Below are 12,511 nucleotides of genomic sequence, written 5' to 3' on the forward strand. Positions count from 1 at the left end.
CATGGTGTTTGAACATAAATGTGTGTTGGCAGTGTGTGAGCAAAACCACCCTAGAATGATAAAAATCCACCCAGTAGTTTTTTTACTATCTCAATAAATCATAAGCACTGTCTCAGAACGCCCTAGTTCCAGTGGTGGACAGTAATGAAGTAAATGTAATTTGTTACTGTACTTAAGTAGCTTTTTTGCGTATCTGTACTTTACAGAAGTATTTAAATTTGGGAAGACTTTTACTTTAACTCCACTACATTTCAAAGTCAAATATCTTACTTTTTACTCTACTACATTTTCAAAATCAGTCGTTCCTTTTTATTTATGAGTGGATAAAGCCTTAACTGGTCAAACGAGCCACCTATCACAGTAGCCTACAACGTGCACACTTTGTTTTGAACTTGCCTTGGCGGTATCTACTAAGCGCGAACCAGAGCCGTTAAATATGAGAGTTGCGACCATAGACAGTATATAAGAGGTTGCGACACACACGGCTTGTTCGACTTGAACCGGCGCTGCACAGACCGATCAGTTTATGACATCAAAGTATAGAGCGAAATCGCGAGAGCGATTGAAAAGCATACAGAGCCGTCTACTCTCTAATCACTCTTGCGGTATTTTAATGTCATTCACCGATTGGTCTGTGCAGTGTGCCGTTTCAAGTCGAACAAGCCTACTGTGATCTCGCCGCCGCGCGGTCACGTGATTCGTGTAGCTCTCAATAGTTCCAAACAATTTGTGTTGCCAATAATTTTAAGCGGGGCAGAGAGCAGCAGCTATTATTGCAGCAATTATCGGTAAATACTGACGCATAATGAACATTGCTTATTACCTTGACACTAAAATTACTTGCATATAATAGCATTTTTTTTCTGAGGAGTAGCAGAAACACTGCATTAATACGTTTTGGTGTTTAATTTTGTAGGGAAATTGGCTGCTCCCATAATGTAGTGTGTATATATATATTCAATGGCATTGTGCAGGTTTATGTGAATGTATCATAACATTAGGATGTTTATAATTATGACCATAGACGCTTGTGAAAAATATGTACAGTAAATACTGTAAATGTATTATACCTTATGGGATCAGTCCCCTTCCGTCCAAAATTAAACACACAAAAAATGTATTCAATTCAAATATATATATATATATATATATATATATATATATATATATATATATATATATATATATATTTATATATATATATATATATATATATATATATTATATATATATATAGACTAATTAATGTCATTTTATTAATAGATTGATGTGCCAAGAGTGACAGAGTCTTCACGTAGACTGAGTTAAGCAAGAGTCTTGTGACAAAAATTATAATAGGACATTATAGCAATAAAAAAATCATAGTACTTGGATACTTAAGTACATTTGAAGGCAAATACTTTTGTACTTTTACTCAAGTGAATGTTTAAAGGCAGCACTTCTACTTTTACTTGAGTAATATTCTACCTTGAGTATCTTTACTTTAACTCAAGTACATGGTATGTGTACTTCGTCCACCACTGCCTAGTTCTAGATTTCCCGCACTGTGACGTAGAAATGCGCTAAGCCCCACCGACGTGATTTGATTGACATCTGGTTTTGGCATAGACCCCGCCCTCGGTGATCTGTACACACCATCCTCCATTGTTTCAACGACAGCCGGTAATGTCTCCTAAGAAGTGTAGGTGTTCTGTTGTGGGATGTAAGAATGGACATACTAGTCTTCACTGACATCAGAGCCACTGAAAACGCAGCAGATGGATTTTATTTATGAAGAAAAGGTGCCACTTAAACTTCCTAAATACGAGATTCATTTTCTGACTGACTGTTTAGTGAACGAGGGTCAAAGTTAATCCTCAAGTGTGGATCATTGCCTACAGTTCGCGATTCAACGTCACCTCCAGAAGTAAGTGTATTTTATGAGTTATGAGCAAATAGTCATTTCAATCGATGTCAGCCAGTTCAACAACAAATGCGTCTAAAGCTATTTATTGTCGTCATCATAGATGTCTCAACAAACAACGTCAGACAGTTTTATGTCACGGAGGCATTTTTTTTTGCAGCAATTACAAATGTAAATAAATTAAGGTCTGCTCTATCTCCATAGACAGTATATAAACGTCTATCTCCCTCCCCTTAAGAAAAAAATTAATAAATCGTTTGTACTTAGCAAACGTTATCACAGTAGTGTGTGTGTGTGTGTGTGTGTGTGTGTGTGTGTGTAGTTTAAAAAATTGCGCGAACGTTATCACAGTTCGTGTGTGTGTGTGTGTGTGTGTTGCACATCCATAATTGCAAAGGGGACGCGATTAAAACTTTGTAAGTACATAAATGTATCAAATAACCATTCCGAGACGTTTAGTCCATTCTCATTGGTGTCTCTTCATCATCTGGGTCCAGCAGCAGGGCGGGGATATGCAGCTCATTTACATTTAAGGTGGTACACTCCAAAACAGCTCTTTTTAAAACAGGCCCCAAAAATGACATTTTCAAATGGTTATAATAAATTAACTGTGGGGTATTTTGTGCTGAAACTTCACAAATGCATTCTGGGGACACCCAAGACCAATATTACATCTTCTAAAAAGGGGCATAATAGGTGCCCTTTAAAGTATTCTAATATGCAGAAAGAAGACTAGAAAGACTAGAAAAAAATGGGAGAGAAACTGGTCAAGGATGGTCAATCAACTTGTAGAAGAGTGGAGAAAACAACCTAAAGTTAATTTAGTATGTTTCCATAACAAACAAAAAGAAATGAATAATTGAAAATTAGCTCATTATGAATAATAGGTGCTAGTAGACATTGTAATGTTGACCTGAGTGACACTTCTGGATGCAGGCTTATCATGCAGGGGTTTGAGAACAGCAAGAGAGCAGATGAGGACAAACAAGCTCTCATTATGATCCATGCAAGAGCACCAAATGGCCTTGACTGAATCTGGAACCCTTTCAAAGAAGGGGGTGGAAATAGCAGAAGAAGTCCTACAGTATATAGTTTGTATATGCCTCTAATTCAGTCAAATAGACTGTAAAACAAGATAGACTGTAAAAGTAAGAAACGGCCGCTCTGCATCCACCAGCACTGAGACCTTAGCTGGGGTCAGTTAAACCTTTTGGGAAATCCTGGTAAATATTATTACTTTATTACTTTAATGATTTATAAAAAATAAATAAAATAAAAACCATAGAACTAAAAGGACTAATATGAAGTGGGTGTTTGATATTGTAAACACAAATGTACTTACTGTATGTGGCTGAAGCGGGGTGTGAGGGGTGGCACTCTTGTCCGGCTTAGGCGTCGCATCTACCGCCCAGCTCTACCTAGCCTGATTCTTTCCAATGTCCGCTCCCTAGCAAACAAAATGGATGAACTTTCTATGCTCATTCGTACACAGAGAGACTTCAGGGACGCCGCCACTATCTGCCTGTCTGAGACCTGGTTGGCTGAAAGTTTCCCGGACTCCATGTTACAACTAGCCGGCTTTTCTCTACACCGTGCAGACCGCACTGCGGTGCAATGTGTAAGCCATTCTACTTGCCTCGAGAGTTTTCTTCTGTTGTCCTGATGGTTATTTATATTCCGCCGGACGCTTCTGCTCCAGCTGCTCTGCAGCAACTTGTGGATAATATCACGGAGGTTGAAAACAACAATCCCGACGCTGCCATGTTTGTGCTGGGTGATTTCAACCATGTTTCCTTGAGGAAGGCACTCCCCAGATACAAACCCCAAATCCAGATCGCTACCAGGAAGGATAAAACACTGGATCAATGCTATTCTCCTATTCCTGAGGCATATCATGCTGTAGCCAGGGCCCCTTTGGGTGAGTCCGACCACAACACTATTTTTCTTATACCAAAATATCGCCAGAAACTTAAGATGGCAAAACCAACTGTCAAACTTTTTAGGAAATGGTCCCCACAAGCCATAGATACATTACAGGACTGCTTAGACTCCACGGTATGGAGTAATTTTTGGTCTGATGGTCAGGATATTAACAGCTTTACTGATACCGTCACATCCTATTTTCAATTCTGTGAGAGTGTTTGTATTCCTACAAGAGCTGTTTATGTCTTTAATAACAGTAAGCCCTGGTTCAATAATGTAGTGAGAGTGCTATGTAAGAAAAAAACAGGCTGCTTTTAAGAGTGGTGATATGGTACAATACAAATTGCTGAAATATGAATTTCAGCGAGCTGTGTTGAAATCCAAGGCTTCCTATAAAGCTAAGCTTGAAAATAAACTATATGCAAATGACATCAAAGGTGTCTGACGTGGGCTGCAGGACATTACTGACTATAAGATCAAACACCATGCTCCAGTTAGTGACCCCTCTCTTCCTGGGAGGCTTAATGACTTCTACTGTCGTTTTGATAGTGGAAATCACCTGCCCCCCCGCTACAGAGAGCAGGGTGACCCTTCACCCATTATCTCTGAGCATGCTGTAAGAATCTTGCTCCGTCAGCAGAACATCAGGAAGGCGGCGGGGCCTGACGGCATAATGACTGCCACTTTAAGACACTGTGCTGATCAATTAACATCTGTCCTAACTTTCATCTTTAACTGGTCTCTCCAACTTGGTATTGTGCCTGCTTGTTTTAAATCTGCTTTGATCATTCCAGTTCCGAAGAAAAATAGAATTTCGTGTCTTAATGATTATAGGCCTGTGGCCTTAACCTCTGTCATTATGAAAGTGTTTGAGCGTTTGATATGTAAACACCTGTCCAGTATTTCACTTGACCCCCACCAATTTGCTTATAGAGCAAATAGGAGTGTTGATGATGCAGTTTCACTTTGTTTGCATTCTATTCTTCAACATCTGGAGTTAAAATCTACATATGTACGTGTCCTCTTTGTGGACTTTAGCTCTGCGTTCAACACCATCGTTCCTGTGAAGCTGATCAACACTTTACAGGAGCTAGGTGTTAGAACATCACTTTGCAAATGGATTTTCAACTTTCTATGCGATAGGAAGCAGGTGGTTAAAATGGGTGATTACGTCTCACAGTCAAAGTTTTTGAACACTGGCGCCCCTCAGGGCTGCGTCCTTCCCCCACTTCTGGACTCTTTATACACACAATTCTGTCAATCACACACCAGTTCAGTTTTGTTGTTTAAGTTTGCTGACGATACCTCTGTAGTTGGTCTTATTACTAACGGAGATGAGTCTGACTACCGCAGAGAAGTGGAGGGGCTGGTGAAATGGTGCGAAAGCTATAACTTGATTCTTAACATCTCAAAAACCAAGGAACTGGTTGTGGATTTTAGAAGGACCCCTAGTCCCCTCCCTACGCTCTCCATTAATGGGGTGGAGGTGGAGAGGGTCACTTCCTTCCAGTTCCTGGGGACCACAAACCAGGAATCCTTATCATGGGAGCTCAACACTAATTTTAAGATCAGTAAAGCTCACCAGCGACTCCACTTTCTGCAGCAGCTCAAAAAGTTTAGAGTCAGTCAAGTTGCCATGACCCACTTTTATAGGTCAACTATTGAAAGCGTGCTCACTTTTTCCATGCTTGTCTGGTTCGGTCACACAACCGCTCAGGACAAAACTAGGATGGAAAGAGTAGTACGCAGAGCATCAAAAATTATAGGCTGTAGTCTCCCTTCACTTTCTTCACTTTTCTCCACCAGAATAATCAGAAAGGCTAAAAACATCATAGCGGACCACGAGTATAAAAGACTGATGATCTGACTGCCTCTTGGGATACTCGTACTGCCCTACAAAGGCAAAACGCCGTAACATCATGTTTGGTCAAAAATTAGTTTGTGTAATTTTTGTGGTATTTGAGACCTTCTTTATCATGTGAATAAATATCGTGAGTCAGTTTGATTGTTTTAACGAGAAAATAAAGGGCTATGACAACCGTAACTTCCAAAACCATACGAGAAACCACAGCAGAACGCCGTAACAGTTGTTACGGCTCTTTGCCTTTGTTCCAGCACGCTGAAGTTGAGTTAAGGTGTTCTGACTTTGTTTAGCCTGGCATCAAGAGAGATGTTACGGTGCCGCTGTGATGTTACTGTACTCTGGCTTTGTCATACTGTCAAAGTTTGCCGCTCTTTAATTGTCACCAAACCACGTAACATACACACAATACATCTTTGGCCAGACAAACTGCTCCAAGTACGCAATCCGAAACAAAGCAAGGTGACAAAGCCATACTTAGATGGTATGCAAGCTAATAGGTTGTCATAAATGTTGTTATTTTCGTTCAGGGCGATGGTTCAGATCTATCAATATCAGTGACAGCCCGGAGCTAGCTAAATTTAATCTGTCACGTAAATTAGCGCTAACGTTGACACTCGCCTCACATCAGACGCCGAAAACCAATTATTAAATACACTGGCATCCTACCTTTCCATGCAATCCGATATAATCCATGGAAGATGCATAATCCATAATCCATAGCAATGCACGTCATCTGCTGTATCCACAACAATCCATACGTGTTTGAGCCATATTTCCTTCTTGCAGGTGTTCATATCAGATCTTACACAAATCCATATAGCACTAAGCTAGTTATCGCTAACGTCCGTACAAAGTAGGCTAACCTAAATGGTAAAAGTAATTCCAACTTTTTTTCGGTTGACTCTGTCTATATTATCTCAGAATTAAAATGAAGCTCTGTATCCTCAGCCTCTTAGGATACTCGTACTCCAGTGCCCCCGACGCCTAGAAGCCCAGAGCTGAGGACAAGAAACCCCAAGCAGAAGATAAGAAGCCCAGAGCTTACTACACCTTTGATTCAAAACGTGATTATTGTATTTTATACTTAAACGATGAAGTTTTATTTGCCTTTATATTTTTGTTTATTATAAAAAGAAAAGTAACCAATAAAAATAAATTTAATTGATTACAAAATCTGCCTACTGAGACTTAGATTTATGATGCTGGAAGACTTTTAATGAGAACATACCACAGAGGAGTCTTCTGACCAAATTGTAAGTACATTTTGAATGCTTATGGTTTAGGTCAGATTCGACTTTCTTTACCTTACCTGAGAATAATAAATAAATAGGTAAAAGGTGTTAAGAGTAAAGTACACACCGTAAAACAGTATAATAAATGTTTTAATGACATTATGTTTAGAAATAATTTTTAAAAAACATTACCGATGTTTGATGTTTTGAGATGAAACTTCTGTGACTTTGATGTTTGAATGTGAAAAGATGCTTGTGGGGGAAAGGGGGGCAACCTCTTCTTTTGATTATAGTTTCAGATATAACTAAGCATCGAGATGTTTGTCTGAAATTTGTAACTTCCTGGAGAAAGGTGATCTGGTCGTTTGAAGGACGAGAAGGAAGTGGAGCCAGGGGGATTTTCTCAAGAAAAAGAAAAGAATAGAGATTTCCAGACGTGCAAGATCCAGAACTCCAGGCCTAAAACACCTAGAAACCCTGAGACCCACCATGGGATGGATGGAACTGATGAAGAGGCACAGACTCGAACAACACCAGTGACTGCTTCTTCTAGAGAGGGACTTGTGCTCCAAGTGAAAAAAAAAAAAAAAAAGGGACAAAGAGAAGTGAAACAGGAGGAGATTTCAGAAACAAACCATTTCAGAGACTACGGACAGCAGTTTTTCCACATAGAGGGAAAACAAGTGGTTAAAAGGATGTCCACACTGAGAAAATGGACACAAAATGAGACACACACACACACACACACACACACACACACACACACACACACACACACACACACACACACTGTTACGACCCTGTGTTCTACTTGCTCGCCTGCTGGTGGCGGTGTTCTTCCAGGAGAGTGTGGGAGATCGCACACCCCTGTTACCTGTTTACCACTTAATTACGGAGAGGATAAAACATTGGATTCAACCACTCCTCTTCACTTCGTCCAGGGGATCGGCAGCCTCTGGAGAAGTCACTTGTTTTGCGAACCTTTATTTGTTTACAGCCCATACCAACCTTTTCTCCTCCCCATCTGGATTATGATTTTTCCCCTTTGATTTTGAACCCTAGACTTCGTTATATTAAGTTATTTGTATTTTTGAAGACTAATAAAATCTTGCAAGTCATTACCTCAGTGTACTTGTATACTTTATGTACGGTCGAAACGAGCTGGCCGTAACACACACACACACACACACACTATATTGTCTATTGATTGTTGATTATTTGAGTTATCAAAACTAATCAATATGCTAACATCACTGATGTGAACATCACTGAACATCTGACATTGTGAGAGCCCAACAAGGCCTTGAAGAAAGACAAGATTTTTGCAAAACAGATGCATGATGGAGACTTAGCTATCGCCTATTCTGGTTTACTTTGGGATGTTACCTTTAAAACTGCTGTTTGTGTATGTATCATTCTTATTATCGGTCAGTGCATTATGTTATGCTATATGTGTTCTATGTTTAAACATTAGATTATAGATTGATGTATACAATCTATGTTTAAACATTAGATTATAGTTAGATTATAGATAATTCCATCAATATTGAATGTTCCAAGTGGATATGATGGTTCTTGGTTACCTCGTATAAAAAAAATAATAAAAAAAAATAAGAAAAAAAATACATTTCATTATCACAAACTATGATAACTTTGCTCAAGTGAAGTAGAGCCATAACTCAGTGTGCAGGAGGCGTAGATCCCGAAGATGGGTAAGATTCTCTGATGGCCATAAGGGAACAACCTAAGCCAGGGCTACGCCGCCACTGGGGCACCTTCGGGAGGTGTTATCTACGAAAAGGGAGTGGTTGTGATGCTACTTTGGGTCAAGAGCATCAAAGGGGGGTCTATAAGAAATTATGGTCTGTTCCCAACAACTTCCACTCCAATATATATATATATATATATATATATATATATATATATATATATATATATATATGTTCCTTCACTTAAAAGAGCTTAATTATCATATAGAGACAATTACACCCAATCTCAGTAATATGTAAATAGTATCACAGAGGGCAACCAACAACCATCTTGATTACATAGACTTCAAATAGCTTATCACCTAAAACATTTGACCGTTCTGTTTTAACAGAAGATCCACTTCAGATAGATTTGATCACCTTAACCTTTTGCTGTTCTGATTTCACAGAACATCAAAGATGTGGGCACAGAGGAAAGATCCTCAATTTACATTTAAGACAGAGTTTCAGCCTCATGTTGAGAGGGAAGACGAATCTGTTATTCTTAAATTACACTTAAAAACAGAGCTTCATTTACATGTTGAAGGGAAAGACAATGTGCTTAATTTACATGTAGAGGGGGAAGACAAACGAAATAGAGGATAAATGTTTGAGCTGAGAGGATGAGATTCATTCTGTATGACTCCGCTGAATCCAAAGTGCTGTCTGTACTTTGTTACTACTTTACTGTAATAAACTTCATTTTTGAGATCTTCAACGTCCACATAATTTTTTCTTACAACATCTTGGATGACATGAGGGTGAGTGAATTATCAGGATTTTTTTATTTGAAAGTGCACTACTCCTTTAACTATCTGAAAAGATGTTTGTGTGGGGAGGTCTGCACTTTTCTCATGTCTTGTCTGCTGCTTTGTTGGCGGGGTAATTCGTGTATCTTACATGTGCAGGAGCAGCAGAAGCATGTCTGTGAATGTATTCGCAGTAGCTTGGTACTTGCTCTACAGCAGTTTAACAGATCTATTCCACCAAGACCAATTGCATCAACATTGCCATATCCATTACCATTACCATTGCAATCTCTATTACCATACCTATCTCCTGAGAGTTGTCATGACAGAAATATATATATTTTTTAAATTGCAGTTGGCTATATGCATATCATACTTAAAAGTGACAAGACTTATTTGAGTAGCAAAATGAAGTTGTGTTGTCTGTTGAGAGTTTATCAGTATATAGGTACTGTAGCCTATATTTCAGCTGATATTTAGATTTTAGTGCCAAAAGCATTTTCAGAAGGTTTTTTTCAGTTTTTGACAGTCCTTAGTTTGATGTGTGGACAGCGGTACCTTAACGGTGTCAAATTTTGAGAGCGAGAGGCCTTCTGGGTAGTGCAGCACTATGCTGGTGTTGAAGGAGTCGTCGCCTGGGTTGGCCAGCGATACGAGGACAGTGAGATGAGCTTGATTCACCACCACTAACGTGTCGTTCCTGAAGAACAAACCAAACGCAGAACCTTCATCACATTCTCATGTTTATTTCAAATCAAGAAGAATGGAAATATTCAGAAGCATTTACATACGTTTAACATTAGTATCATGTCTGATTTATTTATCGGTTGTTACTCACGTAAAACTGAAGTTCAGCTTCAGATTGGCCACACAGCGGTTGTTTGAATCACAGTTCCTTTGAAACGGCACCTAGTCACATACAAAACAGAAACTTTCATAGAGCTTTTGAATGTTGCAGAAACTTTATACAGAAAAGCTGAAGGACCTGATATTTCTAGACAGAGAAAGACATGAATTTAACAAGCCTAGAGTGTATAAATTGTGATGTCAGAAGCTCAGCTCACCTCGACATACTCCTCTGTCCTGCTGTGGATGTCAAGTATAGCCATGGAGTTTCCAGAAAGCATCTCGGTTTGTAAGAAATTCATTCGTATCTTTAGCGGAGACACAGTGTCTCTAATGCAGATCTAAAACAAACACAACATTTGCTGTTAAACCGAAGCTTCTGGGATTGGCTGAAGCTGTGATAGATGAAGCGTACCGGCATGAAGATGGGGAATCTGAAACAGGAGCTCCCAGAATCCAGCAGGACGAACTTCTGCAGAGTCCTGGATGACAGATCACTCTGATCGAAGAATCCTCGATTGATTGTTCTCATCACATCCACATTCAGGTTCAGAGAAACATTCAGGTTCTTCTTGAGATATCCTGAGAGAGATGAGAGGGTAAGACATACGGAGGCCATGCTCTTCATGTGACAGAGACTCTGAGATGTCTTTGACGTTACCAGTGCTATAGGTCCGCTCGTTCACTGTGAAACACGAAGTGAGATTAAACGCATGAAACGCTTTGTCACTCGGGCATTCAAAGTCGATCGGACTGATTTCATTGGGACTGAAACTGAGCTGCGCAGATACAGACATCACAGGCCGAGCCCTGAGAAGAGAGAGAAAAGAGTAAATAGCTAATGATACAGTGAGACTAACTGGGCCTAGAACAACTTGACCAACTCAAACTGATAGTTTCTTCAAATCATTGCATTAATTCTCCAAACTAAAGGTTACAAACTGGCCACTGAAGTGACTGTACTCAAGCAGAGCCAGAGTTCATAACTGAGACCTCGTGTTTAGACTGTAAGAGAATCTTTCCATTATTTTGTGAATGTGTTGTGAAATGTCCTACTTGAGCAGCACGATCCCTCCTTTAGCTCCGATCACGACATCTGTCAGATTATCATCGCTCATGTCCATCTGACCGGACAGAGACACTCCAAACTGCTGCAGACCGGGCAGAACCGAGTGCGCTGGGATCCGCTAAACACACATACACACACACACACACACACACACACAGATCTATTGTGCTAAAGCGGTTCATCATTGTACACGTTTATCCTGCCATGTCTGTCTGTTTATCTGAGAACATTGGGCTCATCTGGGATTCTGGGTTAAACTGGGCACAAACACAGTGTTTGGGATTGAGGGAACTAAAGCAGACTCTCACCTGAGGAGCGTGTTCGGTGTTTATTCCATGTGTCCTGTCACCCAGGTAGATGTAGACGACTCCCTCCCCTTCGTTCTCAAGCGGAGCCCCGACTGCCACATCTGACAGGCCGTCCCCATTCAGGTCCTTTAGTGAAGCCAGAGATGCAGCAAATCTGCCGGTGTTTGACTCGTTCAGTGTCTTCTGAAAATACTACAGAGAGAGAAAGAGAACAGAATCTTTATTCGTCTGCAGAGGACCAGCGCCAGTGCAATGTATTTCCATGACTTTAATGCGATAGTCCATCACCGGGAACCTATACGCTGATTTCACGCAGCCGCCATTTTGAAATCGAAAGTGAGGCTCAGGTGGGAAGAACCCCGGAAGTAAAGATAAACAACAATGCCTTGGATTACCAACCTGAAGCTGCTGCCGCGATTTACACTATTGGATGTTACTATTCAATATAGGATATGCATATAGTTCATTCCTGCTTCTTTTTTTACATTCTGAATTATATATATAAAAAATTATTTTATTTATAAATGAATTTCACTGTATATAGTCTAAAGTATGAAAGAAATGTTTGTACATTTTTAGAATTGACACAACATCATTAAACACAACAATACGCCATCGCATTCACGACTCTCCTGTGATTAAAGGCAACACTTCCGGTTTTCTTCCCACCGGAGCCTCGCTTTCGATTTCAAAATAACGGCTGCGTGAAATCAGCCTATTACAATGGCAATCCCCTCGGAGCAGGGTTGGCAACTTCATTCCTGGAGGGCCATTATCCACAACTCAAACCCTAATCAAACACACCTGAACCAGATAATCAATGTCTTCAGGATAACTAGACAGCTCAGGGTTGGTTTTAACAGGGTTGG

At 40.0% G+C, this 12,511-nt stretch overlaps 1 protein-coding gene and 1 pseudogene across 2 annotated transcripts in view; one reads left to right on the forward strand and one right to left on the reverse strand.

The window, feature by feature from the left end:
• Positions 1–12,511, reverse strand: part of LOC309495688 (integrin alpha-M-like) — a 264,013-nt pseudogene that overhangs the window by 206,395 nt on the left and 45,107 nt on the right. The gene's annotated exons all lie outside the window — the stretch shown is intronic.
• LOC309495704 (DELTA-sagatoxin-Srs1a-like) overlaps positions 1–12,511 on the forward strand; it is a 144,880-nt gene that overhangs the window by 35,534 nt on the left and 96,835 nt on the right. The window lies entirely within an intron of this gene.

Source organism: Leuciscus leuciscus, assembly GCF_965113295.1.
Source record: "Leuciscus leuciscus genome assembly, chromosome: 3".
Lineage (NCBI taxonomy): Eukaryota > Metazoa > Chordata > Actinopteri > Cypriniformes > Leuciscidae > Leuciscus > Leuciscus leuciscus.